The sequence below is a fragment of the Nanorana parkeri genome, unplaced genomic scaffold (genome assembly GCF_000935625.1).
Source record: "Nanorana parkeri isolate BGI_ZX_2015 unplaced genomic scaffold, ASM93562v1 scaffold189, whole genome shotgun sequence".
Classification (NCBI taxonomy): Eukaryota; Metazoa; Chordata; class Amphibia; order Anura; family Dicroglossidae; genus Nanorana; species Nanorana parkeri.
In genome coordinates this window covers 391,452-406,902 of record NW_017306457.1, presented here as the reverse complement: position 1 = coordinate 406,902, position 15,451 = coordinate 391,452, and the positions used below count along the sequence as shown (strand labels likewise).

General features: G+C 39.5%; 1 protein-coding gene and 1 long non-coding RNA gene across 2 annotated transcripts in view; both read left to right on the top strand.

The window, feature by feature from the left end:
* CACNA2D3 (calcium voltage-gated channel auxiliary subunit alpha2delta 3) overlaps window positions 1-15,451 on the top strand; it is a 786,579-nt gene that overhangs the window by 759,215 nt on the left and 11,913 nt on the right. The gene's annotated exons all lie outside the window — the stretch shown is intronic.
* Window positions 15,265-15,451, top strand: part of LOC108786050 — a 3,575-nt gene continuing 3,388 nt past the window's right edge. The window contains exon 1 of the long non-coding RNA XR_001941172.1: window positions 15,265-15,274. This is a non-coding gene — a long non-coding RNA (uncharacterized LOC108786050). The remainder of the gene's footprint in view (window positions 15,275-15,451) is intronic.

Sequence of the window (15,451 nt, the reverse complement as noted above, 5' to 3'; positions counted from 1 at the left end):
CCCCCCCCCCCAGAAGGAGTGACAGTGTCAGCACAAATTTAGAGATGATTTGAGGATCTACAGCTGAATGATATACAAATAAGGCACAGTATTGGAGTAGGTACTTGAATGCATTTTTAAGATTTAACTCCTGAGTTTAGAGTCACTTTAAAGCCCAACTCAAGCTAAAATGTTTCAGTTGTTAGTCTGTGACAGATGTAGAAAGGTTCTATAACCTCTGTCACATGTTTAACTGTTGTCTTTGTTTTCATTGTGGAGATTTCCCCTCACTTCCTTTTCTAGTGCCCCCTTGCATTTCGGGGTGTGACAAGCCGGGGCAGAAAAGCTCTCCAATAGAGACAAAAATTAGGTTGTACACTTTCCCCACTCTATCCAAAAAAAAAACAAAACATTTTTGCAGTAGTTAAGCTGGCTATACACTGTTAAAATGTTGGCCGATTTCTGTGAATTGGCAAAAATTCTAACCATGGATGGCACCACCCAGGCTGACAAACTGCACTGAAAAATTGAGGTAGCCTGGTGGAAAATTGTTGGCTGAAAAATGACAGCAGCCAAACAGATGCAGTTGCTATTTGGGTATTTTGACAGCCACGGGTACCAGCTGTCTGTCTATTTCCTTTCTTTTTCTGTTATGTGTGACACCCATCAAATAGACAGAAGTTCTAACATTTCCCTGCTATATCCAATACATAAAAAAAGTTCTAGTTGGAATTGGGCTTTAAACAATGAAAGATTATTTGTGTAGCTTTTCAGCTGATACCGAGATAGTGAAGCCCAGCGTTGTGGATGTGGTCTCTATGCTGTCCTATCCAAGTATTACATGGAAATATTGAAAACTGTTCAACCTCTGTGCTCGAGCATCATTTCTGGGACTAGGGCTATCTTAATTCGACGTGACAAGAGCAGATTTAAGACCTCAGGTTCTGAGGGTAATTTTAGCTCACGGAATCTCTATTCAAAATAACCACATAATGCAGCATTTGGTCTACAACCCATTGGAAGCTGAGTCAAGCGCAAATTATAGCATTTGAAGGCGACTAAGATCTTTTTTTTATTTGTAAAGAAAACATTTGTGTCTTTCAGAGTGCAATCCAAACTGATCTCAAGGCATCCATTATTTAGCAAATACTCCCAACACAGGAAGCCATAAACTACACTCATGATAAACCTCTAATGAGCGCAAAATAATGGCTCTTAAATGCATTAACAATCGCCATATTGTCTTTCACACAAACACAAACATGCCTCTCTTCAAACGTTGGATCCCAGAAAAAGAAATACATGGAGATGTTTGTGGACTGTGATAACGAATTGGTTTACCTATGACCATGCACCAGCAAAATGCTTTTTTCATATTTGAGATTATAGCTTTAATCGTCTATGTCTCTATTTTAAATCTACTGGGGCAGCAACCACAAAACCTCACACTTCTTTGGGTATACAAACCGAGTTTATTTCTATTTGACCAAGTATGTCTGGTGCAATTTTTTGATTACTTCTTGATGTTCTGTACAATTTACAACAAATAAAAGACTTTGTCTGGGGCTACAACTTGGTTTAAAGGACCTGCACTCTTAAATACGAGTTACTTTACATAAACTAGGCTCTGTTTAAAAATAAAAGCCCCTTTTAGACGAGTGTGTCAGGAGAGGATCATTTAACATATCCTCTCCTGATCACAGCAGTATGGAGCGGATGTCACCGCTGTGACATCCATGTCTGTACAGTTTTTTCCTCTTGCGTTGAATAAAAATAATTTAAACTGCTGGACCCCATGTGTGTCTATGGGGAATCGGAAGTAAACCTACGTGTTCATTTACATCAGATTACCCCTGTTTCAGCACGATAAGGTCTGGCGAAATACATCTCTAATCTGTTTGTTCTTCTGGACCTAGCCAAAGCCGGGCCTAACCAGGTGTAAACGGACACTCGTCCATTTACACACGGCTGCCCATAGACTTGCATAGAGCATCCCACCAGGGACGGCTGAAAAAGAACAACTGACAGGCGGACCCGACCGGAACGCTTATGTAAAAGGGGCCTTATGGGACCTATTTTACAAGAGTTAAAGTTTCTTTTGTGGTTGTACTGAATCACATGTCCTAATTATGTATTATTATTTTATTATTGGTGTTTATATAGCGCCGACAATTTTACGACGGGCTTTACATACTGAACATTCACATCAGTCCCTATCTTACATGCATACATGGCTGATTTAGACAGAAGCCAATTAACCTTCCAGCGTGTCTTTGGAGTGTGGGAAGAAACTGGAGTACAGTCAGTCTAAAGTCTGGTAGCTGTGCACAACACCTTGTTTACTTTGTCATCAAGTCTGCACATTCGGCCCAGCGTGTGTTGAATTATAAACCAGCAATTTCAATGTTTTGTCTAATTAAGGAGAATTATGGGGAGAGTGAAATACACCATAATTAGAGCGGAAGTTTGACACTGCAGTTGTCACACGTCGGCTGTTTTGATCAGGAACTGAGCAATCACATATCGCTGATTGCTCAGTTCCTGATCTTTTCCCTGCGGAGAGTGGTTATTGTCAATCATCACCCCCACAGGGATTCCCCACAGGGATTCCCCCCACCCCTTACCATTCCTTCAACGCTGACTGGAGGGATAGACGGATGGCTGTAGATAGGCAGACCCAGCTGTCAATCGGATAGCAGGGTGGATCCTGACAATATTATCGAGATCTTTCCTGGCCACAAAAGCAAAAGCCCACTATATGCTGAGTTTGGGTCACAGGGAGCCACAGTAAATGCCTTTCTGTGACCCTCAAGAGAACTGTGGCCAAAAAAGGTTGGACCATAGTTCTCTTTTAAAGTGTAAGTGATTTTTTTCCTTCACTTCCTGTTGTGGAAACACAATAAGAATTCAGAGGAAATCTCTCCAATGGAAACAGAATTCCTACCTATGAAAGTTGCCTCTAAAATGTGTCATCAGAACAAGGGCCCCCATTGGAGGATTTTAGCTTACTCCTTGCTATTATGACAACTCAAAATTATTGGATTTCCCATCACTGTCGGTCTTTGTGGCAATGGTCACCAGGAAAATAGGGGTGAATCTCCCCATTGGAAACACAGACAGGAATAAAAAAATTACACAAGGCCTAACTCTACTGTATCCAAAACTAAAAAAAAAAATATTTTTCTATAAACTGTTAATCCATATAAAGTAGATCTTAGGAGAAGATTATGTGTATGTAGCTTGAAAGAGTTTGGATTGTTGCATTGACATGTTCACCTACTACTCCTTTATGGAGCTGGATTCTGAAACTGGCTATACACCAATAGATTTTCTATAGATTTTCTTTCTGTCAGCCTATGGTCAGATGAGAAAAGTGCAACAGATTCCTCCATCTATGCTCAACTGTGTGGATGGTGGAATCTCCCACTGGGTCATGCTTCAGTATCTTGCTAGTCGGCCCCGCTGGCTCTCAAAATACCTACACAATGCCTGCATCCAATCAGATTGTTCAGGTATTTTGAGCACGAGCGGGGCCGACTAGCAAGATAATGAAGCTTGGCCCAACGGGAGATTCCTCCATCCATACAGTTTAGAGTAGATGGAGGAATCTGTTGCACTTTTTCCATCTGACCATAGGCTGATAAAAAAAATCTATAGGTCTATGGCCAGCTTTAGTCTCATTCTTGTCAGAGGCCGGGTGTGCCTTCTTAGAAAGGAAGGTGTTGGAAGGTAAAAGAACAGCACGAAAGAAGCAGAATTTATTCAACAGTAATTGCTTTAATGTTGCTGGGACTTGGGCTTGACATAATAGTACACTTTCTGTACTTTTATTTGGCTTTATGTGATATTTTTGGCCAGAGTTTTATTTTTTTGCAGTTTTCACAATGTTTTCACGAGCTGGCTCGCTTCTAATTGGATGAAATAAAACATGCATTATAAGGAATGCAAAGGCCCAGCTTTCTGAAATTTTTATATTTACCCTTGACTGTAGTCCAGAAATCCAGCAGGCTTATTGGCCAACAGGTTTGGTATAATCAGAAATACAGCACCGGTCTTAATAAGTCGACTGAATCCAAAATTAGCACAATTAACATAAAAATGTCACTGTGTTTAAAGGCTTGGCTGCCCTCATTAATATATTTGACAGGTTATATACTTTTCTTTATTAAATTAGTCTGTGATTCCATTAATCTTTACAAAACTGTCGGAATTTAAAATATTGGGTCTGGCATGCTAGCCTGCAAATACTTTGTCAAAAAAATGTAAATTATGTCTTTGCTCTGTCCCGAAAATGTAATGTTAAATAGAGATACAAAATGCAACCTGCTATTGCAGAAATCTCTAAAGAAGTTGAACACGCTTGATAATTTGTGTTCACACTGGTGCTGTAAATTTGGAGAGAGGAGGGCAGAGGAGGAAGGATCTATATGTATGACTAAGGTCCCAGTATTTCGACTCTGAACATAGTTCATCAACCCTACATTCCTCAGAAAGTGCTGAACTGTTATATCATATCTTATACGGCTAGTTGAGCCCTGTTAGGTTGTCTGGGTCTTCTGAAGGGAAACTGATGGTGAACCATTTGGGCCAGCTGTTTTCCATCAAAGTGATGTGAAAATGGAAACAAGTGTAGTAAAATCTACAATGCAAAACAAAAAATGTATCAGTAAAACTAAGGCAAGGGTAAAAACTGAACTGCAAAGCTTACATACACATCTCTTTTCTGAGAAACACTACCTATAAAAATCTGGCCACAGTTCCACTACTAGGGTAAAAGCTATTATGGAAAACTACATATGATCTTTCAGAGCTACTCAGCAGCTAATGGATAATAAAGTGCAAAGTTGTCATGGCCCTGAACTATTGCAGCAAATGTGCATTGTAGGGTCAGAGATTGGAAGAATTGAGTCCTAAGTGAGGTAACAGTTTAAGTGTCCCAAGGTGGCAGTGTGCACCAAAAATTTAAACAGCTACTGCTATACTGTTTCTTAAGAACATTGAAAATGTTCTCTGAATTCTGTGCCTAGGGCACACTCTGTATTTTTAGGAACGAGGCAAATAATACCTGCTGATCCTTCCTTCATTCCTTCCAAGAAGGTCAATCCAGCACTTCCTTTTAGGGGGGGCGGGGGGCATGCTCTGGCCTGTGTTGCTATTAGCTATTCTCTGCAATCCCTCTGAGGAGATATACCTTTCTGGGGAGATATCAGCTTCCTGTCCTGGAGACTCAACAGGAAGTGAGAGGAAATATCCTCACAATTATCCTATTAGTTGTCACCGGAACTTTTGTCTCAATTTGATGATTTACACTCACATTCATTATATTATTTGTATACATGGGATATTACCTGCTACAGCAGAGTAATATTTGAGATATATTACTGGGACTTTGATGCAACATGGGACGTGAAGATTCCATCCCCCAGGACGCATTGATGTTATACCCAGGTTATACACATTGCCGGGACATCTTTGTGTTGTGAACCTTACCTTACTTGCCATTTCTATGAATATACCCACCGATTTCACATGTATAGTGGACACATGTTTGGCAGTTATGTAGGTTTCATTAGCCGGTATCAAGGACAGTATGAAGCCCTTAGGAAAGCTTGGATCCGAGGTTACCCATTAATGCACTCGATGCAGCAATATATTGGTTTCTGTGTTTTGCTGCACTTCTGATGGAACACTGTTGGACATTTTCCTAAGCATGTGATACAATGTATTAACCTGAAACTGGTTACTTTATGGGAAAGTGCAATTATCAATGTCACATATTATATGGGACTTTATATTTGGTCTATTGTTGAATAAATGCAGGGCCCTGCTTGTTTGGGGTTTTGAATGGTTTTATGGGGGGGTCTTTATTTAATGTGTTGTTTAGGATGTAATGTTAAAAAGATAATGTATACATTATTATGGTTTTTATAGGAAAGGGTTAAAACCTTTATCAGGTTATTTTCTGCAGTCTTTGTCGGGAGATGTATCGAGACTCAACAGGAAATGAGATGAAATATCCCCAAAATTGTCCCCTTAGACAGTTGTCATGGGAGAATGTGTCCCAATTAGAAGATTTACACTCACCGCATACTCTGGTGACAATGCTAACATTTTTTATTTCCCATTAATTTCTGTCTTGGTGATAATAGTCCCCAGGACAAATAGAGGGTGAATCTCCCCAGCTGAGACACAGAAGATAATAAAAACTTGGCATGAGTTCTAACCTCTTACCACTTTAGCCAAAATAAAAAGGCTCTGGCTTTAGATACACATTAAGGAATAAACTACATACCGGTAGCTGTGACAGGATCATGTATGGATATCTGTTCAGACACATCTAATGGGCAGTTATTTTAAAAGCTCACTTTAATTACATATTTAGCTCATTAATAAAGGACAGCTCTCCAAAGTAAATACCTACGCTACATTATACTAAATTTGATATAATATACACTGCGGCAATATTGTTCGTGATTCCATTACATGCCAGGTTGACCTGCTTATCTCTCACGTGTTAGAAACCGAGACTTGAAAAGGCTTGCAGGTAAGAGACAGACTAAACAGTATTAAATGTGGGTTGCAGGTTGATTCTTTCAGATTGCTTTCAGCATAAATGTCAGCACTTAGGCAAGAACCCACTCTGCTCTAATTAGTTTTTCATGACAGATCCATGTTAAGTTTATAAACATCAAGCGCAAATGAGTATTACATGATCCAGTGTATTTATATAGTGTGTCAGCTGTATTATATAGTTCCCACAAAGAGCTGGTCAGTGAATAGCTGGCCTTTATCCTGCACACTTTCATGTGTACTCTTATTTAGAATGCCAGGATTCATTTATGCAGTCAGTAAATTCCTGTCTGCCCATGTCCGTCTGTCTACTTGTCAACTTGAATTTGTTTTTGGTGTAATCCACCAGGGCAAACTGAACGCCAGGGATAATTTTTTAAATAAAGATAATGTGCATTGGCCATAGCAACCAATCTGGTTCCAGCTATAATGTTTCTAGTGTGAGTTATATAATGTGCGGTAACACTGCACTGCTTTCCAACACTGTCTTACTTAGAGTAATATATTTAAATGTATACTGCAGTCAAAGCCCAAAAGGAAGATTTGACGTATATACAGAAATTACAAGGTACCTGCTCAGTACATCAGTCTGTTGAACAAGAAATGCTATAGGCTGCCAGTCCACCTCATTTCCTTATGCCAGTCTTCTGACATGGAAACCCCTTTTGCGTACCTGTCCGCAAGGCAGAAGTATACCCAAACACACCCACATACAGATAGCCTTGTGTATCAAAGTGTCAGTACTAAGAACATTTTCACAGCTACCAATCAGTTTCAAACCCAAATGTTTGTTTGTCAGTATTTGCATTTGCATAACATGTGTGCTCTGGAGAAATGACGTTACTTCACCTTTCTCTTCTCTGGCCAATTTCTTCAGCAGCGAACTCCTCATGATCTCCACTTATAGCTAGAGCCAATACTTTCCTCAATTAGCACCGTTTTCCTCAGAAGACAAGCATAGCCCATTTGTTGTTATCTGCCTTCTAGTTCCAACTACTACAGACCATCCTTAGAGCATCTCTTGCATGTCCCCTCTGCCTCATCAATTCGCAGACCCCTTTAAGAGTTATCTGGCAGCAACAAAGTGTCCCCTAGGCTCCACCCCAGTTTGTCCCTTGCTAGGAGATTGACCTTCATACAGCTATTGGCCTGACAATGGGACCTCTCCAATACCGCATTCGTCACTGAACTGCTGTCTCCTTTAAGCCATTCTCAGTCTTTCACCAATCATTGGTAGGCCACAGAATGTCTTAAAAAACCTCTTGAGCCCTCAAGAACCTATAGCATAAGGAAACATAATACTTAACAAAAATGTGTTGATTATATTATTGTCCAGCCTTACAATATCATATTGATGTTGGACTCTTAGTAATCATTGCTTTGTTACCTCCGTTTCATCCCCCTCCAGTGAAATGAACAACTGGTGTGACTCGCCATATGTCACCTAAATATTTCTTTCAAAAGCATGACTACATGACCCTACTTTGAGATTTAATAGACTTGTTTTCATTTTCCCCTCTCTTTCTTTCCACAGCAGCCAAAAAGCCTTGCTGCTGAAATATTTGACATTTTTTTGTTATATTATATATGAACAATGACTGGTAGCAATTACTAAGATACATTCTGCCAACACTAGTGTGTTATATCAAACGAAAAGCCTCTTTAAATTAAGCAATGCATAATTGTATGCTTATTTAGAGAATTTTTCGGGCAGCGATTTGCTAAGCCTTTCTGTAAGCCTTTGCATCTATTTCATTCAGACTTTTTGGCAAAGTGTGTCATCTTATTTAAAATGTGTAAATAAACAGTCAGCCGACTACAGCATGAAATATCCCAGTTTTGCATATGTAGCTGATTTGCTTTAGGAATGAGAAACAATTTCCTTTGTAAAAATAAGAGAGGCACCTTCATTTTATTGACACATTGTGGCCCTAATGTGGATTAGGTGGTCCACTGGTTCTTTATGTGCTCGATAAATTTGTGGTCCATATGTGGATTCCTACTTTATGCTACTATACACCAACTAACAACTAAAGTGCTTGTTTTCCTCATTCATGTGCCGATAGTTTTCGTACATATTGTGTCTTTCATTTACTTACATAATGTATACCTATAGTGAACCTTTAACAGGTATGAACATTCAAGTGTTTACATATTCTTTTTTCCTTTTAAAGTGTAAATTATATTAATTATTGCATGTTATACGACCAAGCCAAATAGGACTCTGGCAACAACAAGAAAAAACAGCTTATTGGTACTTGTAATAGTGCACATATAAATTGTACATACAAATGGAGGACATGCTCAAACATATACAGAATCAGTGATAAAAGCAATAAGGGTGCAGTTTTATGACTCTTAGTAGAAAAGATTACCAGCTAAGACACAAAATACCTAACAAATAACTAGAGGGGGAATAGTAGGGCCATTAGAGTATTTTTATAGGGTCGAGGAAAATTTACCAGCAGTTTAAGGACCATTGACGTCATCTAATGCAGGTAGCATAGTCCTGCATTAGACTAGAGGATGCCGAGAGGCATTCCACCAGCCAGAACAGAGGAGAGAGAGGAAAGCGCTGACCGTCAGGGGATCAGGTAAGTAAAAGTGCTTTACTCTTGTCCGTTTGACATAGATGAGCACTTAACCCTTGCAGTGTGGGGGTAGCCCCACTGCAAAGGTAATTTTTTGGTTTGCCCGGAGATGGATTTTAATGATTAGGAACCCAAGAATACCCCTGTTGTAACAGGTGGCATACAACTCAGAGATAGGTCGGAGCACAGCTTTGAACTCTATGTGGGAGATTCCACACCAGATTCCCCAGGAAATACAAAGAGTACAAAATACTCTTTTGGGTGGGATTAGCCTTTAAATAAGTTTTATAGATGAAGGCAAGACAAAAACACTATAAGGATATTGCCAAGAATAAACACTGGATATAGAGACCGGAGATGATGGCATCTATGTTTTCTCTACTCTCCAAACCTGACATATATACTTACTTCCTGGCATCCCTGCCTTGATTATTGATAAATTGGAATTTCAGTCATGACTAGACAAAGGGGAGTGTATAGACAGCAGTGAGGACATTTTGTTCATACAGGTGATCCTTTAAAAGCTGAATGCAAGATATAAAAAGCTGCATACACCGATGAAATACATTATATAGAGCTGTATTACCTGCCATATGGTGTACACTTCTATCTATCCATTTTTAAGATTTACACAGCTCTTCCACAAAGCCCAGTGCTGCCTGGAAAAGAACCTGATTTATCTTTGCTACAGTTAAGTTGTGCTTACAAGTCTTCTCTCCACCCCGCCCTGTGACTGGACAGTGAAAGATGAAGCAGAAAACTGGAGATGAAGCAACTGCACTGAAGAAAAAGATGAAGCAACTGCACTGCAGCAGACCTTATTGGCTCCTTGTGCGGCTGCTTCTCCCACCCGCTCTGAGTTCTGTTGTACAATAGACTGAAAGAGACTGATACCAGGTCAGAATTAGGTGCTTACACCTCTTGCATTTATAAAAAATACTTTTAATAATATATTAAGAAATAGAGACCTGCATTCATTTTTGTCTTTTATATCGGCTTGGAGCTCAGCAGTAAGGTCTTCTGAAATAAGTTATCGGAATAACACTATTTCCAGTAAGAGATCATTTTAGCTTCATGTCTTCCGTCAGTGCAAATATATGAATTCTCTGATATAACATGGAATGTTTGATGTGTTGAATTATTAAACCTAACGTTTGCTCACTGCTTAGTTTAGCGAATGTAAACTCAGCAGAGCTGGATGGGAAATTATCATGTCACACTAGCAAACACATGAAAATGACAGACTTTGTCACGTTTAATTTTATTTTGGGCAAACCTCCAGTGTTCCCACATCTAAAATTATGGACGTAGGTGAAAAACGTTACTGTCTGCGAGTAGACTATGCCACTGTTTGGCAACGATCTGAAGTTCCGAAGTGATCATGGAAATAACCTTTTCATTATTTATGAAGCCAGAGAAGACTGTTCAAAGTTTCAGTCTTTTTTACAGAACCCTTGATAATGCCTTTATAATGTATGTGTTCCTGTTGAAGCTGGCACAGATCCTTCTATGGGAAATGCAAAAATGATAGCCGGGAATCACATTTATGCTTGAGAAACAGTGTATTTCAAAGTTCAGTACTAACCACTCTGGTTGTACAATAATTATGCTATATATCTACAAGAGACCTTCTTACTAATAGACAGAGTCACTTGAGTTTAACACAGATGTCTGTAAACATGAAGATAGAATTCAGCTGTTCCATGGTAACCACTAGTGTAAGGGCAAACTAAAAAGTTACTTTGAAAAGGCAAAAGTGTAGAATGGATGGAACATTTCAGGAACACTTAAGTTGAAAATGAAAACTACTGTACAGTATATGTGTAATCTTTCTGTATTTATATTTAATTTGTATTTGATTTATATGTGAATTGATTTCTTTTTTTTAATATGCTAAATTGGACACATGAGCTTAAACAATGACCCGCATCAACTAGCCTACTTTCTGCGGGCAACAGTACTCCTGAACTGAGTGGCACTCACAGGTCATTACATGAGTGCCAATTAGTCCAAGAGGAGGCATTGCCAAAGTTGAAGAGGAAGGACCTGTCACAGAAGGCTACAGAAAATACTTATGTATAGGGTGTTTTTTGAGAAAATGGAACCAAGGAGGGGAGGGAGGGTGGTGTAAAGCTGAAGGTGTTATCAGGTTTTTATCACTGACTGTGTCCGTGCTAACAAGATTCACCCTCATAATGTCCTGACGACCATTGTACCAGGACTAAAAATGGGAAATCTAAAATTATGCACTTGTCACTGGAAACGAGTTAAGAATTTTGTTTCCAGCGGTAGCTGTCTAACGTTGGGGTTTCCGCAACAGCTGTCTAACATTGGGGAGATTGAGCCGTATGATTCACACAAGGACTACAGTCTATAGTTATGTATCCAGGAACTTTCTGAGGTGCATTAGGCCACCTCAGTCCCTTTATTTGGTAATTGGATGATTTGGGGTATAATTTTCATTACCTGCCAAAGTGGTGTTCCCAAAACACCCCGTGATTTCACTTGACTTCACGGCTATGCTTCATCCCTCTGTTAAGTGAGAGTGCAGATCCCTAGGGAAGTTTCGCTGGGCAGCTGAATAAAGTCTAGCCAGGCATAACAAACAAGTCAGTCATGAAGCCCTGGGGAATATGACGATTTTTTATGTTACACCCTTAATATTGTTGAAACATGAAACATTGTCTGAAAGGTGGAGTATGCTTTTAAGGTGCTCACACACATTAGATGACAGTCATGCAGCTATTTTTGGCCAGGTTGGCCAATGATCCAGTGTTTGAGGAGCAGTACACAACAGCCCTGAATTAGTATTCTCAGGGAGCAAAGCAACTGGTTGCTTGGTGACTAGTGTGTTCCTGCTTAGAGAAGACACTGACCCATAAGATATTGTGAGACATGGATACAGAATCCAACCATTATCTAATGTCCTTGGCTAGCTTTGGCCTCTTCAGCTGCACTCCTGTTCTAAGTGTCCCAGTATTTGTCACATTACTATCAATAGAGAGATCTAGGTGAAGCATTGTTTGAAGGATAACTAAGTACTTAATTTCCCTTTTCACTGTATATAAATATTGTATGTCTATACTATATTTCACCACAGACCTAAAAACAGAGAATACGTTTTCATTTATTTAGGATTCATAAAGATTTGTAGTTTATTTTTTTCATACTGAAGAACAAATCACATCAGCTTATTCTTGGCCGTAATTGGCAGCCTGAAGAGGGCAGCAACATTGTTTTATTACTCCAATGTTTGAGAACAAGACATTTTTTTTTCTGTTAACCTCGTTTAACTGAAACATGCATCATTTAATGTTCGCAGAACAATTATATAAGGGAAATGTGCGCAAATATTTCCAAACAAAGCCCTTTTTTTTTTACAGGGTTTCCTTAAAACAGGAAGTTGAGTGTCACTTACATCTACAATTTATGTGGATAACTAAAGATGCAGACATTGCAGCGAGCAATAAAAGCTTTTATCTGAGAGGCTAGGTGTCAGTTGTTTAGACTGGGTTGCTTGTTCATGTAATTAATAAAGAGGATCAATGATGTGTTATTCATGTGAATATGTTATTATTTGGATGTCTTTTCACATGCCCTTATTCTTTTCTTCTTGTTTAACTAACATCAACTCATGTGTATATATTGTGAGGGCCACAAGAGCACAATCTAAGGGTCTCTGTTTAATCCAGCCAGTACCATCTGTGATTGCAGAACCCTCATTACCATCCATCAGGAAGATGGTGTTCCCGCTATATGTTTGAGATAAGTAATCTCTATGATATTATTAGGAACAGCTATGTGTGATAAACCAAATAGTTCACCCCTTCATCATTTAAGTTATATTATCGCAGAGGCAGCCATTGTATACAGAGGGAATTTTTATTTGAACTTTCCCTAACCCTTTAACTAACCCTATAACACAACTTTATCTATAGCTAACATTTACTTGTAAGCTTAGGTAGAGTAGGAAAATGTTGAAATCCCTATCAGGTGTTTTTTTTGTTATAAATTCTTTATTTTACGTTATTTTAGTACATGTATAAAAGAAGGGTAGACAGTATTACTGAAATAACAATCTTCCCTTATTGAGTTCAGGTTCATAAAATTACCTGAGGGTACATAACACAAACAGGGTTCAACTATTATTTATTACAGGTATTTATATAGCACCAACAATGTACGCAGCAATTTACATACTACTCTTTCCCATCAATACCTGCCCTCAAGGAGATTACAATCTAAGGTCCCTATCTCACATGTTCACAGGGCCAATTTAGACAGAAGCCAACTAAACTTCCAGCATGTCTTTGGAGTGTGGGAGGAAACTGGAGGAAACCTACACAAGCACAGGGAGAACATGCAAACTCCTTGCAGATAGCATCCTGACTGGGATTTGATATGGGGGAAATGGGGACCGCCAGTCAGGGCCGGATTTCCCACAAGGCCAACCAAGGCCCGGCCTCGAGGCAGCAGGGAGTAGAGGGGCAGCAGGGGTGTGGAATTCCTATCTCCCGATGCCCGGGCATGCAGTTCCGGGCCCCGGGCAGGTAGTTGTTTTCTACATTTAGCCATGCTTTGGGCACGCAGAGGTAAATGTACAGCTGGGAAGCCACATTTGTTTTGTACAAGTGATCTCGGTGATGTCGGCGAGATCACTTGTTTGCAGCCTGCAGGTCTGCTATTCTCCATGTGGGGGGGATGGGGGGGTTGGCGTGTAGGTGGGTGCATTGAGGAACCTGACCTTGGGGCAGCAGAGAGAGTAAATCCGACCCTGCATGCGCGTTCCCAGCTGCCCTGCTGTGGCCATTCACTGTCATTGTGTTTTCGCCTCCTCCACTCTACTGCGTATGCGCATGTGCGTCCGCACACCGTCCTTCGTCAGCCAGGAGTTCTTCAGCGAGCGACGCTGGAACAGGTAAGTAATCAGGTGATTGCCTAATTTATTTTTATTTTTTTAATCATGGGGCATACTGTATATGTACTGCTTGCTAGCAGTAGATATATTCCCGAAATACTTTAATTCTACTTTATGGCTTAACTACCACATGCAGGCACACTAAGGTGCATGTACCCTTGAATATCTTCCAGAATACCCCATGCTGCCTGTTATCTAGAGAAAAATAAACATAGGTGCTGATCCATACGCTTCTGCACCTGCTTATTGGTTACTGAGGGTGCCCATCAAATTCCAGGACCAATAGTCTACATAGTAGGCAGGATTGGTCAGGCCAGTTATTGACATACTCATTCATAATTCGCATATTGAAACAGCTTCAAGTTTTTACCTTAAAGATAAGCATTGCAGCTATTGGCTCTCCATGACACTGTATACATGACCGTGAATGGTGAAAGTCAATTCTGTGGTCAGCTACTTAGGTGATTGACTTTAGGATTATGCAGTGGAAGATCAGATAAGAAAAGGTGCTGTTATAAATCCTTTTCTTACTCTTTATAGCATTCCCAAATATAATGCATTGCATCTAGAGATATAAAATATGACTTGTTAGGTGACTCTCTTATTTAGTGGCACCTATAATCCATTTCTTCGGTGAATTTTAAACCAGCAGCAGTATACAGTGGTTAGCAGTGTGTAGATTTCAAATGTGTAATGTGTCTAGAGAGTTAGTCCACTCAGCCTTTACTTACTTTGGAAGAAGTTCACATTTAGGTTTCCAGGGCAGATCTCAGATTAGTTTATATGCGAATGTAAAAAAAAATTGGAATGTGGTGAAACTTGTTAGCGCTGATGGAAAAAGAATGAAACTGAGGCGGTGGTTTTCTCATTGTGTTGCCACAGCGTGCCCTGGCTACACACTGAACAGTAACAAAAAAATCATAAAAATAATGTACAACTAAGTTGAACACAGACGTAAAAATAACAGAGTGTAATTACAAAGCGTCCAGTGTTGCGGGATGATCATAGCTTAGAAGTCGGGTCTGGTTTCATCCTTAGAGACTTGGGTTCAAGCAAATCCAAGCTTAGGTTAATGCAATATGAATTTGTTGGTCACATTAAAACCAAGCGGACATGTGCCTACATTGGAAAAACACTGCATTGTTTGGCCCCTCGTAGTATGTTTATGCAAGCCAGAAATTCAACCATCGAGAGTATTGAAGGTCACATAGATGTTGTGCTTGGAAGCCATACTAATATTTCTGCGTAAGTCATTTGCTGTTACTGACAAAGGGAAAAAGCTACGATATCTTATTAAAATAATAAAAAGTATTAGTAATTCATCCTTAAAGAGGAACTTTTTTTGTTTTGTTTACATTTAACTGTGCATAAAATATATATATATATATATATA